Source organism: Bombus terrestris, chromosome 6, assembly GCF_910591885.1.
Source record: "Bombus terrestris chromosome 6, iyBomTerr1.2, whole genome shotgun sequence".
Classification (NCBI taxonomy): domain Eukaryota; kingdom Metazoa; phylum Arthropoda; class Insecta; order Hymenoptera; family Apidae; genus Bombus; species Bombus terrestris.
In genome coordinates this window covers 13,509,808-13,536,194 of record NC_063274.1, presented here as the reverse complement: position 1 = coordinate 13,536,194, position 26,387 = coordinate 13,509,808, and the positions used below count along the sequence as shown (strand labels likewise).

The window sequence follows — 26,387 nt, the reverse complement described above, 5'->3', positions numbered from 1 at the left end:
AGAGTCACATTAACCGACGACTATCTCTCTGTTGAACTGGTGGAAATCGATCGACAAAGGCAAAACCGTGTCGGAAAGACGGTTCTAGAGTAGTTGTACGAGTCTCGGAATACGAAGTGATTCGCACACGCAACTACACTTTTTGTAAATTTCTAAAGTCCATTAACCAAGTAGTGGAATTACCGATGGATTGTCAAGAGATAAATGATTTATTTCCACTGGTTTACATATTACGAAATGACGTAGACGAAGAGCAAGGTCTGAGGTATAAATTTAAAAAAATAACGGCGTGTGTAAGATCATTTTCCTGTAATTTTCAATTCGTGAAATCGATTAACGTGGCTTCCGAGCGTGATTCATACCGGGAGTTTGGATGAATTATTGGCATAACTACGATCTTTTTTCAGAAATCAGATACAAGAGAAAAAAAAGGTGTATCATATAATCTCATTAAACGACTGCGATATAGAAACGACTGAGATTAGAAACAGAATAAGAAATATAAAATATGGAATGTAGAACATAGACCAGATTACACTGAGCATAAATAAAATGGAACTATCCGAGAGAAAGATCATTAGATTACTCCGATACGCTAATAATCGTCACAATTCCATTTAAAAATATGCTTTCGAGACTAACCGAATGAAAGAAACACACCCAAAGATTCACAGTTTATAAAGGTAACAATTTGTTACCGGAAGTTCTTCGTAAATACATCGAGCTTTCGTTTTCCATCGCTTTACGTGCGTAGGAAACTCGAATCGGATTACCGGTGAGCGTTTATCGCTCCCTTTCGAAAAGCTAACACGAAAAGAACGCTCTTTAATCGCATCAATTATTCCACGTAGGTTCCTACCACTCATCAATCTCTTTACGAAACGTTCGTCGTGGAATCGAGCCGATCGTTCGAGCGTTCGCTTGATACATAATTTGCGAAACTTCCCTTTGATTACTCCGCTCCGATGGAAAGAAAACAAGGAGGTTGCTGATTAATCAGCGTCTGCATCTACGCTAAGGTGCCTCGTGTAAGTTCTTCCAGCCAACTACGTATTCTCGAGATGTTCCGTGAAGCGTCGAGGAGCATCATCGAGGAAACAAGAAGAAGGAAGAAGGCTAGCCTCCGGAGTTATCTCGGGTTAAGCTAGAAGTGCATCGGGTACCTCCTGACCTCGATCACAATCGAACCGTTGTAATCGAATGAACCGAGGAGCCAGGCTCCCTTTCCTCGTTGTTCGGTTCAGTTGTCGGCCGACTGAATCGATCGTGGAATCCATCGAGTCTCTTTGTGCGAACATTCTTGCGGTTCGCTCCGCGCTTTTCCGTCCCCGGCTCTTTTATTCTGCTGCAATGAAACTCAATCGTCTACTTTCGAGCAAGGTAAAACGTTAAATGAGGAAAGCGAAATCACGGCCTCTGATGGACCAATGAATTGCACGTGATAAACAAGAAATACATATTTTCAATTTCTAATTGAAAATGTATACAGTGACTACGAGAAGTGTACTCTATTATTCTCGTTATAGCATTTACATGCTAATCGATTGGGTGCAAGTATATAAAATTGTATTTATTATATGATACGTTATATTATTATGCTATATACCGCGTATTAATTTTAATTTTATTATATTTTCGATAAATTTCGTATCACTTCGTGGTACTTTCGCGCATCTGCGAAAATTTGATACTACGAACATATGTAACACAGAATCTGATAAAAGGAAGCATTTCATTGAAAACTAAGGATATGTGCCACTGTATCGATAACTGTGTTACGTTTGATAAAATTTCAAATGTAAAATTCGTAGTAGGATATTTTTGTCTGTCTTTCTAAGATTCTCTCGTGCTACACGGTGAAAGGGTTTAAGTCTACTATATAAATGCGTTGCAACGCGACTCGCTCTTGAAAGCAATACAAACACAAGTAAACAAATACAAACTGCTTTTGAACCATAGAAGTTGGTCGAAGAAACGTCTACGAAAATCAACATTCTACGCTGTACGATTTCAAAAAGGCTTCAAAGGACCTTGCACATTGTATTGTATGTATGTTACAGTCGTAATTTCAGTCGCGATGCTGTAATTATAATTTTATAGAAACCTTTTGTTTGTCTTTGTCAAATATCTTGCGTCTTCAGTAGCACACGTAGACTGCACACGCTGTACGCAGCTTGTTGCAGCAGTTTAAACGGTTCTTAACGCAAGCGGCACTTTGCGGCTTTTAGAGCGTTTCGGCTAATGCGCTAAAATGCACTTCGTTACGCTGTGCACCGCAATGCAAACCGGCCAGCACATCGTGCATTCACTCCACACTCGCTGTGGTGGAAATAACGTATAGTTACCGACGCCAGAGATTTTCACTATTCGAAAGCAAATTTATCGTCGAAACGGGAATTCGCGAGGCAGTCGTTGCGATAATCTTACAATACGTGAAAATGTCTCAGGCGAAACCGTTAAGATCGAATGCGACTCGCGGAAGAAATTATAGAAATCCATAATACCGGAATTACGAGAAGACTATAAATCAAAAGTAACAAACGCACAGAGATCTTTCTATGTTCAAGTTTGCTGATAATTTTCTGAAATTAAAGATTTTATCGTACGTATCGCTTTTCTTCTGAGTCTCCTGATTAGAGCAACAGATTCCATCAATCATTTGGTTAATAATCGTATCGAGTAGAGGAGATTTGATTTAAATGAAAGGAAGACAAATCTTTAAAATCACCTGAGACTGTCCCATCGAACAAAAATACTCCTTCGTTTTCTCGCCGATTTAAATTTTCTAGTTCATTCTTCGTTGCAAATAGCAAACACTTGATCGATATCGATCGCTTCAACTTTTATCGATAGGATTCCCTACAGATTTAACACGTTCGTCGTATCAATTTTGGAAACGGCTTATCAAAGAATAAACCTTTTTTACAACACGGCAATCGACTTCGATATTACCAGTTTTTATCGGCATGAAAACACATTTTCAGCTCCTGTTATCTTGTCCGATCGATGAAACTTCATTTACCAGCGACGAACCTTCGTTTCGAATTTTCCTTGTCGCGAGTCTTTTCTTGCGCCACGAAAGCATTTTTCTAACACGACGAAAGCATTTTTCTCGCATGACGAAAGCTTCCCCTGGCGGCTATCGTCGGAAATTTAAAGATACATACCTCTCCGCGCATCCTATCTACGTCTACTCGAATGAAATACACCGCGTAAAATGTGAAACACGCCGAGCAAGGACGCTACGAATCATATTTCTCCCCTGGTACACTCAACTGTCTGCCGCATAAAACTTATCGCGCTAGATAAAACGCGATAAATAGTGTTTGACGCGAATAATAATGATGTCACAGGCTATTTATTTTTCGCAGATTCCGATCTCGCCGAAAGGAACAGTAAATCTTTCTGTGTTTTAACTCCAACAGATTCCAATAGCACGCGAGAAATCGTTTCACCGAATCGTTTTATCGCGTGAAACTGGATCAAATCGAACGACAATCAACAGATGCGTGGACGAAATCTGCGCTGCGGCACGTTTTATCACCGATCTCAACCCTGCAATGCTATAACATAGTACTGCAGTCTGCCGTTATTTTTATTTCCAGGAAATTGTAACCCTTTGTTAGTTGCATCTACTTTCTAACAATTTGATACGACCAATACTACGTCGCAGCGAATGGTTGGAATATGTTTGAGGCGGATGGCGTATTAACGCTTTACCGATTGATAACCTATTAATCGGTTTTTTGTTGCCGGCGATCTTTCTCATTATTTGAGCAGTAATTTGTTATTTAGTACTAAGGTACCTTGCTCAGTTGCATCAGTCGCGTTGTTTTGTAAGCTCCCACAGTTTTATACCAATTTGAAAAACTTATCGTTTGCGATGAACGAAGAGAATGGTATTGGAGAGTCTAAACCGAAACAGAGCCGGCGCCAGGGAGGATCTGCGCCTGAGATGCCGGTTGGACGTGCGTATGCTGTTGAATCGGTAAAGTGTTGATAAAATTATGTTTTTCGATCGTTTAACCTTAACTACCTCTCATACGCGGTAAGGGTTGGTTCTCCCCATGAACTGAAGTTACGCGTGTCGGTAAAGTGAAAGTATATTCCACCCCTATTCGTACGGGATAATACAAAAATAAATTGATTTTATAAAAATAAACATACGTTCTATTTAATATATCTCGTTTTTTGGAACTTGTGCCATTTTAGAAAATTTCTATTGTACTCGGAAAGGCTCTCTTATAATAAGAATTCTAAGCTACCAAACATAATGACATCCATCAGAGTTTCCCAATAAATGTAACGAGATGATGTTCGAGTGCTTATGGTTAAAGGTATAGATACCGAGAACTACAATTAACGAATATTTATCGATAATCTAGGCACTAACCTTTTCCTGTATTCCAAAAATACATCGTAAATGCCGTTAATAAATAGTTTGATAGGCAGTTGTAGCAACGAACGGATATCACTTTAGACGGGATATCTTTCGCGGTGATATATTTAGCAGATAAAAGTTGGAAGCATACAGGAGGAAGTTCTTCGTCTATTCGTAGAATAGATTGAGTAAACAGTTGGTTTAAAACAAGAAGCTATATATGTACGTCTTAATGCGCGTTAAAATTATTGATAAGTGAACACGATGTGTGTAAATGTTATTTGCGACATACCAATATTTTCTGCTAACTGGTACCTTTTTTACGTATTAAGCTATTAAGTACGGATGTTAAAAAATTGTATTTCCGTCGCAATAGTTAGTGTGTTATTACTCTGTACACAGAATAAAATGAATTTACAAAGTTTGACATCAACATACTTCTACAGTTACACGATAAAAAAGATGGTTGTTATATCTCTAGTTTGATAAGAAAGCGAATGCTACAACAATATTAATCTTAACAATGCACCTACAAAATGTAATTGACAGTTACACTTAATAAAACTATACGTTTCTTTCGAGATATGGAAGCGAAGAATCAATATTTTTCCAGTTACGTCAATCATCTTAACAAATTATGACTTCAACGATGTTACCACAAACAACGATAAGAACAACGAAATTCAAAAAATCTAAATGGGAGGCTTTGATTAAAAAATCGTAAACACATAAATTAACAGTCTCGCATACGATATAATTAAAAATCTGCTGAAAAGGAAAAACACATGCTCGATAACGCATCGTTGAATCTGTTACGCTCCAACTTTCCTCGTGGCCAGTTTTTCTCTACTAAAACTACTAAACTAAAAAAAAGACAGAAAATAATGTGAAATTAAAAATTTTGGCGGGTTTAAAGAAAAAATGTATTTTTTAGAAAGAAAAAATAAACTTCAAAGTGCTATAACAATTATTTAAATAAATTTTTGACGAACTTTTTTAGTTCGTCGAGAAGAAAAATATATAATAATCTAATCCTTTTTTGATTTTTTGTTTCAGTCGTGAATTACGAGGTGGATCTTTCACACCGATTGACAACCGCAGCCCATGAAATAGGCTTAGAAATCTGTTATAATTTTCTTTTTTTACTTTAAAAAAAATTTGTTTGTATTCGTTAAATATATATAAAATCATACCTCAGAATTCAATAACTTCATTTCTTTTTTCCCTTTAAAAAAAAAACCACAAAAAGACACTGTTTCAGAACATTCTAATTTAGGACACCCCCTTAACCTCGATCGAACATCGAACATAACTCGTCTGACTCACGCTACTCATCGTTTCACATAAGGCAATCCAATCTAAAATAACAGTTTTACACCATACGCCTCATTACGACACGCGTTAATCCTTTCCCCATCGTAGTCCGAAATTACCCATCGAGCTGCGAGAAAACCGCAAGATGTTACGCTCGATACAGCGAGCAATCGCGAAAGAATTCAATCTCTTGTCTTGCATCGAGTCGCGAAGAACGAGAGAACAGAGATCAGGACTTACCTTTCTCGTGGCAGAGTCGCGGTTATTCGTAATCTCGCTCGCGGAATTTCTGGTATTCTCATTTTCATGCTCCCCCTGTTTCTCTCACCGTAGATCTTACTCGAGTCGGAGTATAGTAAAGTTAGAGTTATTTCGAGTCACCTAAGCTTCGACATCTTAGAATTCAACCATAAATTCCGTACGGAATAATCAAGCTTGCGTATTACGAGACACCGGACTTTCTATCTCTGTTACGAATGGTCTTCGATATAATAACGAAAGAATAAAAAAATACGGTGTATTTCACGTACAATAAGCTAAGATATCAAAAAATCGAAAGATGATTCGAACAATGCCACGGTGAGAACGTTTGAGTCGGCGAGAAGCTATTACATTGAAAATAAAATAAACGACAAAATAATTTCCAGAAAATATATGTGCGTGCAACTGAATCATAGTTATATACAATTGAGAATACATTGACATTAGTCGTAACAAACTATTATTAGTGTAAACAAACTTTCCTTTCGGCGAATAGAAGTGACATCATCGTAGAAAACTATAATCGTCAAGCTATCAAGGTAAATGCAAGTACACGGTACATGCACGTGTACATCGTTTAAAGATTGTTCGTAATCGAAATTGACGAGTTACAAGGCAAGCTACTTAACCGGACTAAAATATCCTGTCTCAAATAAACCTAACATTAACCCCCCCTCCCCCCCATCATTAAAATCGTTCGAGCTTACTACTAGTAGCAAAGTACACGATAGTGTCGCTCTCTCGACGCAAGGGTCTGTGGTCAGAGGTTACGCCGACGTAGACTAGGTATGTAGTTGCTAAATTCTCGAGATGTTAGAGCCACAAGAGAGAGAGAGAGAGAGAGAGAAAGAGAATATATTCGGGGAGACAGAGCAGCAAAAGGCGGACGGGGAAAGAGGATCGTTGCGGGTGGGATAGGGAACAGCTGAAATTGCGGAGAAAGAGGGGCAAAGGTGGCCACGGATGAGGGAAGTTGCGGTTCTCGTGGTCGCCGCGGTTGTGGCTTAGGCAAATTGAGATAGTTCGCAAACCACCGACCAGCTGACCTAACCGTCACGCCAGGATGCTGGCGGGCCCGCGGCTCCTGAGAGAATTTCGCTGTTCAAAAGGAAGCGGTGAATGCGAGTAGCTCGTTTTCGATAGCGAGCTGCCTGCGGTCGTTTCGGCAAAAAAGAAATTTACCCGACGAACCGTGTTCGCATAAAATCGTCCGATTCGCAGAAATGTTTCTCCGAAACGAAATGACCGGCTGCGCTCGGCTCGCGTTACGTTGGGTCGATAGAAAAAACGCCTGGAAAGGCGTTGAGAGAATCGGTTCTCGCGCTACCGTTGCTAATACACGTTTCTTTATGCCGGTGAATGGCGCGGAAGTATTGTGAACGCGGCAATTGTTTTCGAATTCGTGGATTGTTTGTGATACAGGGAACAACGAGAGCGCCGCGTAGAATGTAATTTGATTACTTTGTAAGTGATACTGGTGGAAAAGTAGGAGGCGGGATAAGCAATCGCGTTTAATTTGAAATTGTATTGAAATGGATTGTGTAAAGTACGATAAATGGTAAGTCGAGATAGTGAATTCGTAATATTGTTAGGAATTCTAAAGTGTAAATTTGATAAAGATCGTAATAAGCGATGTAGAATATACTTTTTACTAGTAACTTAGAAGGACAAACAGACATTTTTCTTAAAATTAAGATTAAAATTCTCATTTTATCTAACATTAAGGTAGGATATAAAAAAGGTTTCATTTTTATTTGGATCATAATGAAATACATTTTTAAAAGATCAGTCGATAGTCCATAAATAGATAGAAATCACAAGTCCTAGCTTTAGATTCAATATAAAATTAACGTTATCGATAAACCGTGATCAACATTATCAGCACGTATTAAATTTACCGAGTCATCGAAAATATCACAGCAATATCGAAGCTTCGAAAATCATACCCGGAAAACATTTTATCGGGAAATCGATATTGCGATGAAACTTGTTCTACAAACACCGTAAATCGATCTTGATCGCCTATCGCTTATCTCGAGTACCTCCTTTGGATGGCCGTGTCGATAAGAAAAGTACGTTTTTTGGCTTTATACTTTGGAAAAATGGCCAATACAAGTCGGCAATACTTCGTTTAACGTTGTACAGTCGTTTAATAATTTATGAATATTATAGAATTAATACACATAACGTAATAAACATAATTACGCTACCTTAAACCTCGATCAAACGAATGCATACAATCAACTACAACTAAACACCAATTGCTCCAAACCTCTCTCTCAAAATCAATCATAATATATTCTTCGAACCTTTTCCAACCAGCGATATCAAATAAAAGCATAAAAAGAAAAAACTAAAGGAAGAAAAAGAAGGAAAACTAACGCTCCATGTAACTTCCATCCTCGCAAAATCAAGATTGGCACGAAAACGTGACAAACCGGTCGCACCAGCCCATATGGCAGGGGGTTCGATCGATTCATAATGAAACGCGCGCTTCCCATTTCGGAGCGACGCGACGCGGCGCGACGTACCATCAGCATGGTGCAACATTACACACGTTCGCGACGGAACGAGACAGAGAACGACGATCGTGCGTGAAACGGAGAGAGCCGCAATTACAAACGGGACCTGCCGGTATCAGCAGCGTCGATCAAAACGGCTGAGCACCACTGGCAGTAGGTAAACAGTACTGTATTGTATTTGTGTGCTTAGCCCGGCAAATATTAGCCACCATATCGCTTATGGTGCTTGTTGAGCGAGGGTGATGGTCGATAGTTTCCGTGGTGGGAGCGGTGAAGAGGCTTCGTTCGTGAGCGTTCCGTGAGCGGGTGAGCGCACATGTACACGACGCGGCTCACAGGCTTAGTTCCCTCGTACATAAGCACGCAATACGCATGTCGCCGGGCCTGCTGGCGCGGTGTGTGATTCGTGGCTGAGTGTGTTTGTCCATCCGTCCATATAGGGCTGTTTGTCCTTGCTCTCCTTGTTTGAAGAACGTCGGGATCCCGGTCTGTGCAAACTCCTCATTATTGCGAACAATGTACACAGGCCATCGCGCGTGCGTGCGTGCGTACGTTTCCGCGCTCTCGCGTATTCGCCGCTATACAACCGCGCATGCGCCTGTGGATGTAGTCACCGTGACTGGAGCTGTCCCGTCTATTGGTAGAATATACTATCTACATATCTACCTGTGGTTTACCTGTTTGTGTCTACATGTATATGATGCATACATGTTTGTGTATCTATATGTACAAGGCGCATACATGTATATGCGTCTAGTGTATATACATATGGTGCATACATATGGACGCGTATACATGTATCTTTACGTACATGATGTATACGTACATATATATATCGGTAGATATCTTTTTCCATTTTTCTATGTGTATGTATAAGCGGCCGCGTACTTGCGGCACGAACCACCGCGTATACGTATGTACATATATCATGGAGGCGCGATCGAATTTTTTTCGCGATCCGCTGAAAATGTTCCTCCACCCCCTGATACTGGTGATTGCACACAGAGGCTCGAGTGTGCTCGTTGACTTCGATTGCGCTCGTTTAGCCTGGCGAGATCATAAAACCGCGAATCAACGCGCGCCAGAGTACGAGATTGCATTAAGAAAAAGGATTCGATGACGCGTGAAACGCGATCACCGATCCGCGTCTATTTTTTTTACGCATGCCATCTTTTCTTCCTCTTTTTCTTTATACGTACGTGCATATAAGAGCAGGGACGTGTACAATCGAACAAAAAAGAGAAAGAAAGAAACGATGGCATAAATACCATTATAATAATGGCGACGAAAAATGGCGCGCTCGCTACTAAGCGTTTCTCGTCTCTTAAAAGTTGGAACACGTCCCCGCGCGCGGTGTCGCTGGTCCTCCGTTAAATGCCAGGCACGATTTTAATTTGTAATCAGGACTCGACGTTCGAAATAAGTAATCGATACGCGTCGAGGAAATACTCCGACAGGGTTCTCTTTGCCGTGAAATCGACTCGGCTCCTTTCCGGCCTTCCTACTAGAGACCGTCTACGAGTGCCAAAGCATGAAACTCGTACCCAAGGCATTTTAATGGTGACGAGGGTCCAAGTACCATTTCCCGAATTCGGCCATTAACGCGGAAATTGACGGCAGTTTTAGGGCGGGCCGTCCTAAATTGCCCGGAGCCCTTCAATTTCGTAGTCGATTCCGTCCCCTAGCAATAATCCACACCGGCCGGCGCAGGAAATTCGCCGGGGAACGCCGCTATTCATGGCACAACCCTGTTGTTCTCACCTACTCATCGGCTTGCTTAAAACTTCCAGTTTCTTCCTTAATTATACCACGAACGAAATCGGGGCACTGATTCTCGTTCGATGATGAACGACCAACGAGAGTCGGGAAGCGAACACTTCGAAGTTATTTCAACACGCGAAGAGCTGCCAGTTCTTTCTTTTTTATCTTTTGTATTTTTATCGTGAGAACGGTTATTCTTTTTCCTCTTTCTTTTTCTTTTTTTTTTTTTTGTTTGACAAAGTATAGGTTCTGTACCGTAAAGAGATAATGATCGAGCGATCAGGTTATTGATGTGAATTATAATTGCGCTAAAGGGGGCTCTTTGTGACTTGAATTTATGGCGTGTATTTTTTTTTATTAATGCGGCTTAATTGGGACATGCAAGGATGGAAATAATACGACTAATTTTAATACGTTTGATTAGTATAGTTTCGTTGACGAGGATGAGACACATTTCGAGTATTCCATTGGATTATACAAGTTTAAATAACAAAAATTATACAGGTACTACGAAATTCCAATTTGTTATTTAATGAAAATCTCAGTAATATTGCTACTGAAGTATCGCAATTTACACGTATTTGAATATCCTAGTAAAGTACAAAAATTTGTACTGGAAATTAATTTATGGAATAGAGAATTTCATTGGAAGTAAAAAGAAGGGAAATTTAAAAGGTAAGTTACTTTTCTTCTAACATGTGTAACAGTGAAGTCTAAAATAAACACTCGACATCGTGAACAGGCTGGCGTGGGCTATGCCAATGATAAATGGGAGGATGAGTGTGAACAGCGATAATTGTGGAACAATGCATTATGCACTGTTAACCAGAAAACATAAGAAGATTGCATGACAGGGGATGAGAGCGAAAACAAAATCTTTGAAACGTAATACATACGAATAACATGAAATTACATCGTATAACTCTGTTCCTTTTTGCTAAGAGAAAAGAATGTGATATATTCGGCTGAGAATATTTTTATTTCTATGCTAAAAGTTTCCACGGATATGAAAGATATATTTATAGGCAACGTTTGACGTTTTAAAATTTCATATCACGAGAAAAAAAGGTAGCAAAATACTATGTCGCATGAAAACAGATAGGAAAATATTACTTTGTCGGGCAAGCTACGTATTTTCGCAACATACGCGCTTTTTTCATTTACGATATCGCGTATAATTTAATAATTCACATTTCTCTGGAATTGTGACAAGCGCGATTATATCCGCGATAATTATGTTCAAGGCGTATTAGCAAATACGTTGATAGAATGAAGAAGTTATCACATGAAATTATTTCTTCGAATCAATTTGCAATGATTCGCTGATCTCTTAGGAAAATTTTATAAAACAGTACTCATCGTGTGATTTTAACCTGCTTTGCTACGATGATCTTCTTCGAAACTCCAATTAAACGAATGTCTTTATTTAAAAAAAACCATTTCTCCAAGCTGTTATACGAATTAAGTTGAATTGACTGTTTCTGACGAGTATACTCGTCATGAAGAAATGGCAATATTTGGTGTTATGACGAACCCTGTCAATAATAAAATTAAAAACTAAAACAGTCATTTCATTACAGCTTAATTCTATATTATAACAGTCACGCATACTCTGTGTTTGACGAGTATACTCGACGTCGCTTACTTTTTGCCACACATTTTACGTACACACTCTTCAAAATTTTCAAAGAGGTCGCAACAGCTAACTGGTTAAAAACACCGAATGTAGACACTACACTTTAAAACAAGATAAAATAACAAATACATCGATGCACTGAACGTACGCGTATCGTTCGATAATCAACGATATCGTGTTCAAGTAAAAGTGTATATAAATACATATACTCTTATTTTATCTTCCTAAGAACGAACACTCAACGTATCTTACGTGAGTTTTCTACCAATTTCTCAATTAGTGAACGCCTTATGTAAGCTATCAATTAAACGCTAAAAAATCGATGTTCTAAAAGAGAGTACCCTTCAAGTAATACGTCGTATGGGCGCGCTTCAAAAGTTGCTGCAGATAGGATAATCGAAAATTATCAGGAACGACCAATTTTAAAGCAAGAGTGCTCGTTAACCGGCAACGTGAAAAGTAAGTCTAGCGAGGATCGTCCATCGAGATTATTCTAGAGATTCCCGGCGTCGACAAATATTTGACACAGTGGCTGGCAAACAATGCGAGATTTCTCTTTTTTTTCCCCTCCTCCCTTTTTTCTTTCTTGTAGCCGCCGTTACCTGGCAAAGGAAGAAGTGTCGAGCGCATAATATCGGCAATTTCTAACTAAACGGCTGCTCCATGGAGCGTGGAAGAGGACTCACGGTCTATGAACAATGAGGCGATCTTAAGGACTCTACGAGGAGGGAGCTTTGTTCGACATGTTCCACCAAGGACTCCACTGACAATGGTCCTCTTGATTCCAACGTTTCGCTGCCCCTTACAAATTAGTCCGTATTATCGCGCCAACAATGCGGTTACTTCACCATTTTCTGGCACAGACCGACCTGGCAGACACGTTCAAAAGTCCCAAAACATCTTTCACCAAACTTGTGCAGAAGAATGTAAAGAAGCTTTTACAGTTCCTAAATGTTCCTTACAGAAATGATGCGAATAGAAGAATGGTACTTTTATAATACAATCGTTGTAGACTATAAATTTGACGTAATTTGAAGGGAGGAGTATTCCATACGACTTATCGCGTAAAATAATATATTTTGACTATATTTTATGTTTTATTTCGGGATTCAATTGTTTTTTTATTGTAGCAACCTCTTGTCTAATCAGCCATTTGTGACAAAAACGTGTACTATTGATCTCATGTTTTTGTGAAGAGAATATAATGATAATACTGAAGACTAGTTTTATTAAAAAATTTATACATTTATCGTTCTGTTTGTTTAGAATTTATTAAAGTAAAATGTAATATAATATAAAACGCGATTGATTAAACTGAACTATAAATATATCTGTTCTCAGTAAAACTTTATTTTCTTTATAAAACCATCCCACAAGTACACTCCCGTTACCAGTAATTAATAAAGACAATTTTTCTCGCACATTAGAAAAGAATTCCTAAATGAAATACAACTGACTTTCCAAGAGCTTCATCTAAATATACATACACATATACAAAAATATACTACATATATACACATATACACAAATTTCCGTTATTTTGCTGCGCTGTGAACTTTTCTTAGATTAAGAAGAAAAAGTTAATAATATTCTTGTTTATCTAATAAAAATATCACTTCCATCGATAATTTACGATTATCGATGGCCCTACGTAACGTGCAACGTGTTATAAATTATTCGTGGCAGAGATGAAACGCGTGGATGTTGCATCATTTTTTCCAACTCGTGAAAACATTTCTTTCATGATTACTTCAATGAACCGGTCAGAGGTCAGCAGATCGTCGAGGGGAATAGATTTAATCATCACCACAATCACGTCGATAAAAAGTCATCATTGGTAACCTCGGCGAACGTGCACCGCAATAAACTAATGACTGACCGAAGATTATGCGCCGTGGCGTAATTTGCCGTGACTCGGTTACGTTATTTTCCGATTCAACGCTACGTTTGTAAAGCTGCGGCCGACAATTGTGTCGAACGGCTCCCTCGATGATACGCTTAATTGATGTAAAAAAATGCGCATCTGTCTTGCATTCGGCAGAAACTTTTAGCTTCGACGAAATATCAATTGACCGAACGTTGAACGTTAAATTTTTTGATTTTTATATTTTTCATGTATAATGCTGTATACAGGTATCTGCAGCCAAAACTACAAAATTACACTTAAAAAAGATGATACGAATACAGTTTTAAATATATCGATATATAAAAAAGGTGGATAAAATTTATTCAAAAGTATATTCCGTTTCACGTCATATCGCTGTGTCTTACGACATTTTTCCACTTCTATTAGGTTGTCCGAAAAGTTTTTTTCGTCTCATAAGGTGATAACAGATAAACAACAATTTCCGTTTTATGTTATTTCATTGAATTATTCCATTTCGTTCTATTTCTATTATTATGTTCCTGCATAATTCAATAAACTAATAAAAAACAGGAAACATCGTGCGTCTATTATTTCCTTATAAAACGAAAGAAACTTTTCGGGCAACCTAATAATTTCTAATCTTAAACGTTCGAATGTTATTCTCGTAATTACATAAATCGTATAAATTTCCTACCGTGTGACAAATTTTGTATTAGAAAAAATTGAACAGTGGTAGTAGGCTACAATGCTCTTTCGATACCTCAAATAGCGATATACACAGGGAAAAAGAATTTTCAAAAACAAATTGAAACTAGCTCGTTCACGGTAGAATATCCCCTTAATCGACTAAATTCCTATTGCGTAACGGAGAGGTGAAAGGTTGTGCCTTTTTGCAGGGATTCCGTGCTACGTGCGGAATTGGTTTGATAATGCAGCTGTTCTGGGCTAGCGCAGACTGTTTGTATATTTTGCAACAATTACAACCAAGGGATTTGTACGCTGCACGATTTCTCGGTGGACCTGTTCATGTGAATGCGTACCGCAACCACCGATTAACAATGAATTTTTGAGTCCCGACCAGCTCGTCGCAATCCACTCGGCGCAAATAAATTTAATTATACTCATTAACGAATTTAATTAGAGAGAAAAAATAAGCGGTAAATCCGGACAAACATTTGCTCGACGTTGATTTATTTTTGGGTAGCATAATTTAAGACCAATTTTATCCAAAACAAATACATTTATTTATCGTTTAGTGTGTTTAATTAATAATTTGTTAACATACAATGTTGCATGTAGAACCTCAAGCATGAAAATGTTAAATATAACAATTCCGTTGATGTTGACAACTTATGAATTATTTATAAACCTTCGAATATTTAAATGAAAAAGATATAGATACTCGATATGATCATAAATTACTTGGTTACGTATCGCGTTTAACTGCTATTCTAAAATTGAATGTAATTTACAATGAAGGCTACAATGAGGAAAAACACGCCAAGTCACATTTTTCTAGGTTTTTACAGCACAACAATTTTATAATTCTGTAGATACATCTGCGATAAATCTGATGCTATCGAAATTACCGTATTACTTGATTTTGCGATTGTACGATACGTATCGTTATTTCCTTTCCACAATTTAAAAATTATTCTACTATGATAATAACAGGTCCTTTCCATTTTTCTCTTTTTCCACGTGGCATTTAAATATTTCTTTTTAGACGTAAAATAACGTTAATAGCAACAACATTGTTTATACTCTATTGTTCGATACAATGAAGAAATATATAAGATACACGCTATGTTTACAAAGAACACATAAACGATATCTAGATGGAAGACTACACGTCGACAATCAGCGAAACGTCCAAAAAGTTTTTACGATCGAACAACTTTCGAGCAACGATTTTCTCCTCCCTGTATTTCTCTCTTTGCTGCGATAAAGATACAGAAAAAGATTTTGATACCCCATTTAAAAACAGGCTATAAATAAAAGACTACAACGTACGGTGAGGCAACACGATAATTCTCATATCGTATTCGATATTCCTACGATAGCAAAGCAATTTAGAGGCGAGTTACGAAAAGAGCCACTCGAGATATTCGCGGATACGTCAACGACGATCATACACGAGTCTTGTATTACACGTGCACGGCGCGTTATTTGCAGAGGAACGAATTCGTGTCGAGATATCGCGTGATAAGCGCGCAATTGCTCTCCCGGTCTCGAGTTTTCGCTTCGAGCGTTCAGAGTCACTGTGTTCGACGATATCCGAGCGAAATGCACCTTCGGAATCCTCGTCGAGAATATTTCCCGCGGCCGAATTTCATCAAAGAGGACCTGCGTCATCATTTCTCGAAATTTTTAGACAAACCTGTACCTAGATATCGCGCTTTCTACGCTCTTCGAATGATATTCGTTCGCGTTTACGACGCACGTCGCGCATCGACAAAGACATTCCAAACGGAATCTGATTTATTCCGGGCAATATCCGCGGAAACGACACACAGATTCTCGTGATATTTCAACCGAAATCATTCCTCTCGAGTTATCTGTGTAAAATGAATTATATAAAATTTGACTGATCGTAGTTGTATGAAATAGAAGCGACAAGTTAACTTGGAATTTCTTAAATATTATATTTGTTATGTGTTTTCTGCCATTCGTCGTGACGATATTTTCTAAAGAATGTTTAACAATTTAGCTGTTAACGTTTTAACGGTGTAATATATAAGGATGAATTGGAAATGAATTTCAGAGAATAATTATTTCTTCTTTTGCATTTTTTGCATAATTTGCCAAAATTATATCATACGCTCAATTTTCTATTGGAGATGAATGTTAATGATCTTGTTACATATGAAGGGATTAAAATAAAAAGAAGGAAGTATGTGAATAGATTATACCCATAGATTACAAAATTAATTTTGAATTTAGAGTAAGTAGGTGCAAACGAAACTCTTCCTTTAATTTTTTTCCTCCAAACACTTTCTTTTTTATTAAAAAAAAATTTCCATCGTTCAATTTAACAAACGATTGTACAATATAATAAAGACATAGACAAATATTACAGAATGTTTTGAAAATTCTTGGAAGCTTAAAACAATAAAAAATCTGAATCTAAATAACTCATATTGCCTACGAAGAATTAAAAATTAATCGCCAGGAAAGATAATTTCAATCATTCTATTTAGAATTTATCAGTCTATCTAGAGTATAATAGGTTTGAAGTTTTGAAATGAAATTTACTAGCGATGAAAGTTGTTTGCTTTAGTTGTTTGTACCTACAGCTTTCGCGTATTCTTAATTCGTGTAATTTGTTATCTCGGACAATCAAATAATGACACAGAATGTGAGTACCTAGATAACATAAGAGTATCATTTTTAAGTAAGTGTCAAGGACAAAATATTTATCTTATTTACTACAATAATATTTGTACTAATTATTTAGAATAATTAAAGAATTCCTTTCCAAGCGATAGCATTGTTTAGATAGGTGATGGTCTAATTGTTTTAGTAACATAACGGGTATCTTTTATTTACTTTGATCGTTCAATTTAAACTTTACCATCCAACGCATCGAAAATTATTTCATACAGAGAAAGATGCGTCATGTTCAGTTTACTCTTTGTAATTAAAGTCTTCCATACTTTCATATCTGTTTGCAATGTATTAACCCATTTGTACTCGAACGTTTATCTAAGTATTAAAAGTAATCATATTTATATATCCATAAACGTATCACGCTTTCAATAATCATTTCCAAAGAGAACGTGAAATATCAAGGAAAACATACGTGCATTAAGAAGTTAATATTTTAATACCAATGTTCCAACGCTACAAAAAAAAAAAAAAAAAAAAAAAAAGAAGAAAGAAAAAAGAAAATCAAAATTACATAATCCTCCAAATTATTTCACATCTCCGCTATATCATCGCATGAAAATCAATTTTTATCGCTCGAAACAATTTTACGCCAACTTCATCGCTTTATATTTCACACCGATACATCCAATTCACGCTAGAACACGACCGATCCAAGCTGTAACACACGACAGCCGCTTCCGTCATCCTTCTCGAGAATCCTCTGACATCCAAAAACCAGCTGTCCGACTTTATCCCGACAGAGTTTCGCGGGATTAAACGACGATCGAAGGACTGAAAAATAAAAGAGAAACGTTCGTCTCGTCGATTGCCAGACCGCAAACGTTACCGGCGGTTCGAAATTCTCGAGAGCCACAGCGTTTTCGAGTAGTCGGTCCGGAAACACCGGGGCTCGATCCTTAACGATCGATCCCGTCTAGAAGTTTAAAGTATCGTCTGGAGAACAGAACGAAAGGCGGTGGAAAGCCGGCGGCAGGAACGTGGGAGGGGTTGTTCGCTGTTAAAACTTTCCGCCTGGAGTTTCGTAATGATCGGCGAGCCAGTTTGTCCGGAAATAATATTTGTACAGCTTGTACGTAAACAACCCTGGCGGCCCTCCAGAGTGCCAATAACACCGCCTGTGTCAACTCGGTCAAGTACCAGGCCGCTCAAATGAGTCACGATGCGAGAGCCACAAGAAAGGTGTAACTCTTGGGCTTGGAGAAAGAGGCAGGGCGGTGTCCAACCACGCCAGGAGAGCAGTTTCTACCTCATCCTTATTCCCCCTGTCTCTTACTTTTTGCTTTTACGACCGCAATAAACTTGCAACGACGCCCGTTGACTAACGACGCGAGATTCCGTTCGGTCGTTTACGTTCCATGCAAATTAGTAATTCACGAAAGGCTTTTAGCGCCTCCAAACGCGGCAAGCTTGTTTGGCGTCGTTTAAACATCGAGAACTCCGGATAAGGAAGATCGGACTGATCGCGGAACGGAAATTACGCGAATCATCCGTTGAGACATTTCGGCGAAAGGCTGTGGGATGATTGTACAGTTGTAGATTTTCCAAGAATTTTAAGACGTGCTATGTATAGAATTTCTTGTGGTGTGGAATAGAATATAATATAGGATAGAGATTTTTTATGTAAAAATTGAATTTCTTAGAATAAAATTTATTTCATACGTTATGGAATAAAAGTTGTGGAATTGTAAATAATTTCATATACTTGACGCTTATGTATTTATGGAAGATTTTAACGCGTATATGAATGTACAAAATACCTAAAATAAAATATTTATATAATGTTTAGAAAACGAATCGAGTCTTCAATTACGTTCTGTTTTCTTTCTTTTTAATTTTATTCATATAAACCTAAATATAATATATGTATAGTCTGTATCCTAGTATGTTATCGCTGTATTATACGTTTTATTCTTACATTTTCAACTATGCAACTGTTCGAATTATAACAATGTAACACGAAACAAATACACGAAAGAATATAAGAAAGATGTCCGAAAATAATACGTCAAGTAGGAAAAAAACAATGTATGAACAAAGGTTCATGAACAGTATCAATAGTAAAATTTACATGACTGATTTTGAAGAATTAAGAAAGTATTTACATGGAGCCGTGTATTTCCAAAAAGGTATTAGCACGTCCACAGATTATTTATTTCCATTTTACTACATTACTAAAAAGGAAGCAGCATTTGTATTCCAATTTAGTTAGCGTTTCGCCTCTAATCAAACCATTTACAGTAACAATATCAAACTGTACTTCTAGCGCTATATACACAGTTACTGTATGAAATTTTCACAAATACGTGTATCTATTTTTCATTTCAACGAGCGACCAAAAAAAAAAATTTGGAAAACCAACGAAGAACAGCACATTCATTAATAAACCTCTCGTCAAAAACAATTAACATCGCATGCAGCATTGGAACAATGGAATGGTGGGGTTTAACCCCATAAGGGAAGATGACTCAAATTTCGAAGAAGAATAACGAATTAATTCCAACAACGCTATTTCAAACGCAGAATACACGAAACGAAAGAACACATAGTTGACATTTAATTTTACATAAAGCAAGATATGCTTTTAGCCACAATTTAAACGAGCTATTCGAATAATTCAGACATTCCATGCACTACATACAATCTAATCGAAAGATCCATCGAAAGGAACGTTTCTCTTATCAAACTTCGTTGCAACGAGCACGAATCATATTAAAAACATTAAACACGCCTGTGTGACTGGCTCTAAATTTCCCCATTGCCACTTTCAACGTCCACGTCCAATATAAAGCGTGACGATAAATTATCGCGAAAGGATTTCCAGCAAAAATCGAGAGGAAACGAATGTCCTACGGAAAAGAACGACCATGACAACGATATCACGGTCCACGATCCACGCGAAACGGAGGTGTGCGGAGCTATTTGCACGTCGCGAGATTTATAATGCGCGCCAATTACACGTAACACGCTTCGCTCATTCCGCGGTGTAATTCATCCCGTGTAATTACCAATGCATATTGCGGTCTCTGCGGAAGCTCGGAAGCGTGCGAACCGCGAATTTCGTGCAATCGTACTTCGAATCCCTTCGTTCGCTCCTCTCTGCCGCACCCGCGTCTCATCCCCATATCTCGTCGCCATCTCGTCGTTCCGCTCGTCTCGATTTCAATTTCGCCCTGATCCTGCCTGAATATATCTCTCCCACATACACGCCGCTTCTCTCCCTTTTTTTTCACGTCACTCTTCCCAGCCCTGTTCCGCTTTTACATTCCCCGCGTGCTCCCTCTTTTCTTCGTTTCCACACGCCAGACGACAATTACGCGACGCGACCAATTGTTCCCGCGTATATCGTCATATAATAATTACAAGAAAGTCTGCCGGTTCCATTATCGCTCGGGATTTAATTCGATTCGAGTTTAAATGTACTCTCCTCCGTTTCGATTTACACGATTCTTTTTTTCTCTTTTCGGCTTTTTACTTTTTATTGGATGGTAGCTGGAAGTGGAGAATAGCGGTGCTCGGCCGAGGATATGCACGTGGATGCAATTTCCATCTTTTGCTAAATTCACCGATCGATCAAGATGATCGTAGGATCTCAGTAGATATGTTGCAAAAGAATATAACGTGAAATACAGTAATTGTATTTTGCTCGAAGATTTTCATCTTAAGTAATACGAAATGTGTTAAAGGGGTGCTAAGCAGGAGGGGATTATTTGGATTTTTAGTAAATTCTGGTTATATCTGAGAAATATATATATGATGGAGTATTATATTACAATGGCTTATATACGCGTGAATAACTTACTTTCAAACTAACGGACCGAAGTAAAATTCATTAAATACTTCATGAAAAATCGAACACTCTAATATCTTTAAATCGAACTAAATTCGAATCAAATATTCCGATATAAAAGTACATGACGGCAAATTCCTCGATATTGTACGGAATTCTTGGGAATTGCGTATAGCAAGATTTATTCAAACGTTGGAATATTTCTCAACAGAACAAACATACGTTCCGATAAAAACCTTTTCACAAATTCCTCTCATTACCATCGTCATAAAAAAGTAAAGATTGTAATTTACTTTCGTATCATCCTGTATTAGCATTACACTATTATAGAACCTGTTTCCACATAGTCGCATTTCCTTTTATCCGATCGTAAACGATTCTGCGTTTAACCGTACTATCGGTAAGTCGATGAGAGTTGGTTATTCCTGTTTTATCGCCGTAATACGCGCCGTTTACAGGTTTCCGTAATCGATACGAGAAATGCTTATAAAAATCTACCTCGAGGACATGCTGCCTCGTTGCGCCTCTCTAAAGACGCGTCCCGCCACTGTCGGTTCGCCGTCACTTCGAACAGCCGTATCTTAGCTTTTTACACTTTAATCTGGTAATCCTATTAACATCGTATAATCGTAAAATTCGAACCCTTGCTCGGGTGAGGTTATAATTTACAAAGGGGACATTTGGTTGTTGGCAAGTGCCTGCAATGTAAACACAGATGCCGTGTTCTTGGATCTTGGGGTGAGAAGCAGATGAAAAGAAAAAAAAGAAAAATAGAAAAAGCTGGTTACCTGAGTTACGATCGACTATGTTTGCTTAGCATTGTCAGCCTCGATTGTTTGACCGGCTCGTTACAGCAGGTATACTCCTACTTTTATTGATCCTTCACAGTTTCGAATAATATTTTTTGAGCAAACGCGATTCGTTCCGGCGCGAATGCTGTTCACAAGACTCACTTTTCAGTGAAAAGACATCTAGGTATAGATATAAAGGATCTTTGTTCGAGAAATAGAAACTTGAATCGGAAAAAGTTAGTTCGAAATGTAAAATTAGTTGCATATTTGGAGGGCGATAGATATTTGGAATGGTCGAGAAAATTGCAGTTCATGTAATTATAAAGATATGTGCGTAGTATGATATAATCAACTATGTAATATTACACGTGCGAGTGAATATACGAAAAATCAGTGGATAGATATAAATAAGATGGAAAATGAGCTGAATAGTTTTAAATTGATATAAATATATAAAGTATATAAATATATGCATTTATATGTTCAATTAAGTATATATATATTAGGTTGTCTGAAAAGTGTCTTTCTTTCGTAAATGTGTTTTTTACAACAGTGTACCTTCATACAAACGTGAAACCAAGTCTGTGAAATGTCGCGGTGTTTATCTCAACAGAACAAAATGGATCGCGTGTAATTCGACAAAATAATATAAAACAAAAAACGTTGTACGTTTATTATTTCCTTATAAAACGAAAGAAACTTTTCGGACAACCTAATATATACATATATTCTATTGCAGCCATGTTTGCACTTCCACACTACCTCACAACATTCTAATGATTCTGCAACGATTCTCCCTCTTTCCTATCACACCAGCTTCCTAAAGATTTATTCATGCACAAAATCTATACCATACGTCATTCTGCATCTAAATGACCAGTATGCATATTACATATGTTCTTAGAATCGTTTCTCAATCAATATCATAACAGAAACACTCGATTCTTTTCATTCGATCTTCAAGCATCATTCGCACTACATTTACAGATGAATCATTCCATCACATAAGCTCTTCACTAACCTTTTCGTAGGGATCAAGAATTTCTACATTAAACATACCGTTACATGTAACGTATACTGTATACGTTTGTATACAATGTATGCTGTTCTCTAGAACAATGGCTATGCTATAAAATTCTGTTTTTTATACCTGACAGCTTTCTTTTCAACGACAAAACCCGGAATTATATTAATCATATACAATTTTATAGAGTCTATAGTTTCAACTAAACGCACTTTCACATCGAACGCGTTATGAATCATTAATCAGTTACACAGCGAAATGAAGCGTGTCCGATAACACGCATATCTTAAGATACGATTGAGACAATAAAAAAGCAATTGTACAATAGAACATCGAATAAAAATGGATCACCTAAAGCAAGCTTTTAAAGCGAGCAGCAAATCTGCTCCACTTCCGATATACCGTATTGGAAATGTTCCAGCACTTTCAAATAATTCCACGCGACAGAAGCGTCTCCTCTTATCCAAGATTTATTTCCTTCCCTCTTCTTTTTTTTCCTTCCTTCGATTCCCGCCGTTTACTCGGTCGGTAATCGTCGATACATCGACCTACCGGTACCGCGCTATAGCAAACATAATGTAATTGCGGATATTGGCCGGCGGCGGTCACGATACACGCATTTATTTTCGTCGTATTCCCGACGAGCTTTTCCGCCTCGGCTCGCGGCCTGTTTACGGCCAAATGGAAATTTGCACGCCGGCCAAATATTATTCCGTCGGCGACCCCAACGCTCGTTCACAATCTCTTTTCCTCACTGTGCTCGCCCAGTTCAGTCATTCGTTCGTTCGTTTTTCGACCGTTTCTGCGCCACCGTCCGTCTATCCATCTGTATATAGCACACCCATGCTGTGCAACGCAAACACGCAAGATATACCAAGCCTTGTGAACAAACGAACTAGATGGAAACAATATACAGTAGTGCCGCGTAAACTGACCAGGGGTCGTGACCTTATCATGAGAGGTATAATTCTAAGAATGCCGCAATATCTGTCTTCCATTCAATGCATTTTCACTCAATGAACTAAGCCACTTGGTTTATTTTGCGACGAGAATAACAAAAGTCTGTTAACGAAACAAAATTCCAACCAGCTGATGCGATACATATTATCGTATAAGCGCTGTCGTAAAATCAGCAAGGAGTTGAGTTACACGGTTCGACTGTCGAAACATGTAATTTGAGATATATTTCGGGAGATAAGGAACTCGAGCTACTTTCAGAACGAAATCTTGTTCGTCCTTTTAAAAAATATGCCTGATATAATCTACAACTACAAATCGACGTTCACTAATATGGCAATTGTTACTAAAGAAGTATGAACATAATTTCTCATAATTTTAGTGGAAAATTATAAGCAAAATACCAGTTCACACATAACTTTTGCACGAGGCATAAGGCGCTTCCACAAGACACGTACAATCCTGACAATCATATTACCTAGTAGATATATATCTATACTACATATAGTGAATTCAGGGTCCAAGCGGGAGGTCCAAAAAACTAAACGAAGGGAAAAAATTAGATTCGCGTCAATTCCATCGGACGCGTATTTATACACAAGAGGAGTGCATAGGTATTTAGCGCACAGACGCATGAGCAAACTTCGTCTCGCGCGCGAGTCAGAGTTCCTGCCGCGTGTGTGTACTTTGCAGGAAGAGAGTGATGGAGGTAGTGACGGAAGGGAAGCGCGTGTAGAGAGTGGAGAGGGTGATGGGTGCAGAACGTGGGTAAACTATCGAGAGAAAATAAATACGGGACCGGATTCATTCGACTAACGATCCGAAAGAGTTCGTCTGGCAGAGCGAGTATACGCGCGCGCACGACTCGCTTGCCGTCGCAACCGTTCCGACGACCTGCCCCCCCAAAAAATGAAAAAACGTTCTGACAGTACTTTTCAGGTCTACCTTTTTTATTCCGTTTGAGTAACGCCGGTGCACGAAGGGGAAAAAGCGGCGAGAGGGGAGGAGAGGCTATGGAGCCATAGACCATGAGCTACGAATTCATCTGACGGCAGAAAGAGTCTATGGACCTGGCACCTATATACCGGTCGATATATCGGTATCTCGAATTAGCATGGGTAGAGGCTCCGCTCCGACCGGTGTTGCAACGAACGATACTTATCGAAAGTACGCTCGCACAATTGAAAGGATTTTCGAACGTGAGGATACACGATGCATACTCGATATCCGTGGCGAAACGAGACGATGAATTGCGAGAAGTGTGGAGACAACATTGTATGTATGTGTATGTATATAGGAATATGGGGGCGCAACGTATCGAGAGGAAGCCATTACGAGATGGATACTCCGAACTAAACTTTGTCTAATTTTTATTTGACATTTTTTTCAAATATGAATAGTCGCACCACTTGTATACAGTATACATATTTGTTGACTGAAAATCATAATGGTGTAAGCTAAGGTAGCTTAGCAGTATTTTTTGTAAAATAATGTTCTACCTTTGTTAATAAGAATTATAAAGAATATATTTGATGTGTACGTTAAAAGTATTAGGTATAGCATATCAAATATAAGTATCATGGTAAAGAAAGAATTTATAATTTATTGAACTACGAAATTAAAAGAACCTGCATAAATTAAATTACGTCTTTATATTAAAGTTCTCAAAATTTTGACTTGCTCTATATGAGTAAGACATTCTGTGAATTTCAATTCGTCATTTGTTATAAGACATTGATACTCAATATTTGTAAAGCACTTAGAATACGTTTCATAATTTGTCATTCAGGTCAAATGATTCACTAGTAATTCACGTAGTATATTTGTCAGATATATTTGTTTAATAACTACATTGCGCATAATGACCATAAAATTATAAAAATTATTAGTGTAAAAAAAAAGAATCTAATCTAAAATATTAAAATATACATCATCATTATGTATTTCTTTTTACATGCAAAAAATTAAATAAAATGATTATTCAAGAAGTTTCAGGTAGAAATAAAAGAGCATACAGTCACTCGATGACTGATTACTATCAGATGCAATTTTCGCAACCTTATTTTTTACGACATACAAATTGCTATCTTGTTGTAATGAGGAAGGTTCAATTTAATTTCACCGGTTTGGTTGTAGGTGCACTTCTGCTATGACAACGATGCGTCCACGGTGTATAAGTATATACATGATAATGTCGGGGGAAACCGACTATAATTAATCGTATCTGACCACGGATCTGAATGTTTTCACAGTTGCTTTGTGCTGTTAATCACTATCTATTGATAGCAAGATGTAGCAAGGTCACCGGTTCAAGTTAATCAACCTCATCACTTCGCGTATAATTTCCCGATAAATAGAAACTTAGAACGTGCGATAAACGATCGGAGGAAAGAAAGAACAATTGCGTTGACGACTCGCAGAAAAATCTATCGTTCAATATGCAAACGGTCTTTGTGCAATTGTCTCGCGGAAATTGTAAATACGATAATTAACTACCGCGTAAGCGATAGTTAAACGTTCATTACATATACATATCAATAATTCCGAACTTATTTCCTAGAACGTAAGAACACACAACTTTATAAGAATTTGCACGAGCACGTCGAAAGTTGATCGTGTCTGTCTGTAGCGTCGGATCGAATCATACGGTTCGACGCGACTAAACGCGAAAATCCAAACGCTTCGCCTCGTGAGCT

General features: G+C 38.0%; 1 protein-coding gene across 1 annotated transcript in view; it reads right to left on the bottom strand.

Annotated features, from left to right (window-relative positions):
- LOC100643198 (protein groucho) overlaps window positions 1-26,387 on the bottom strand; it is an 86,693-nt gene that overhangs the window by 53,211 nt on the left and 7,095 nt on the right. The gene's annotated exons all lie outside the window — the stretch shown is intronic.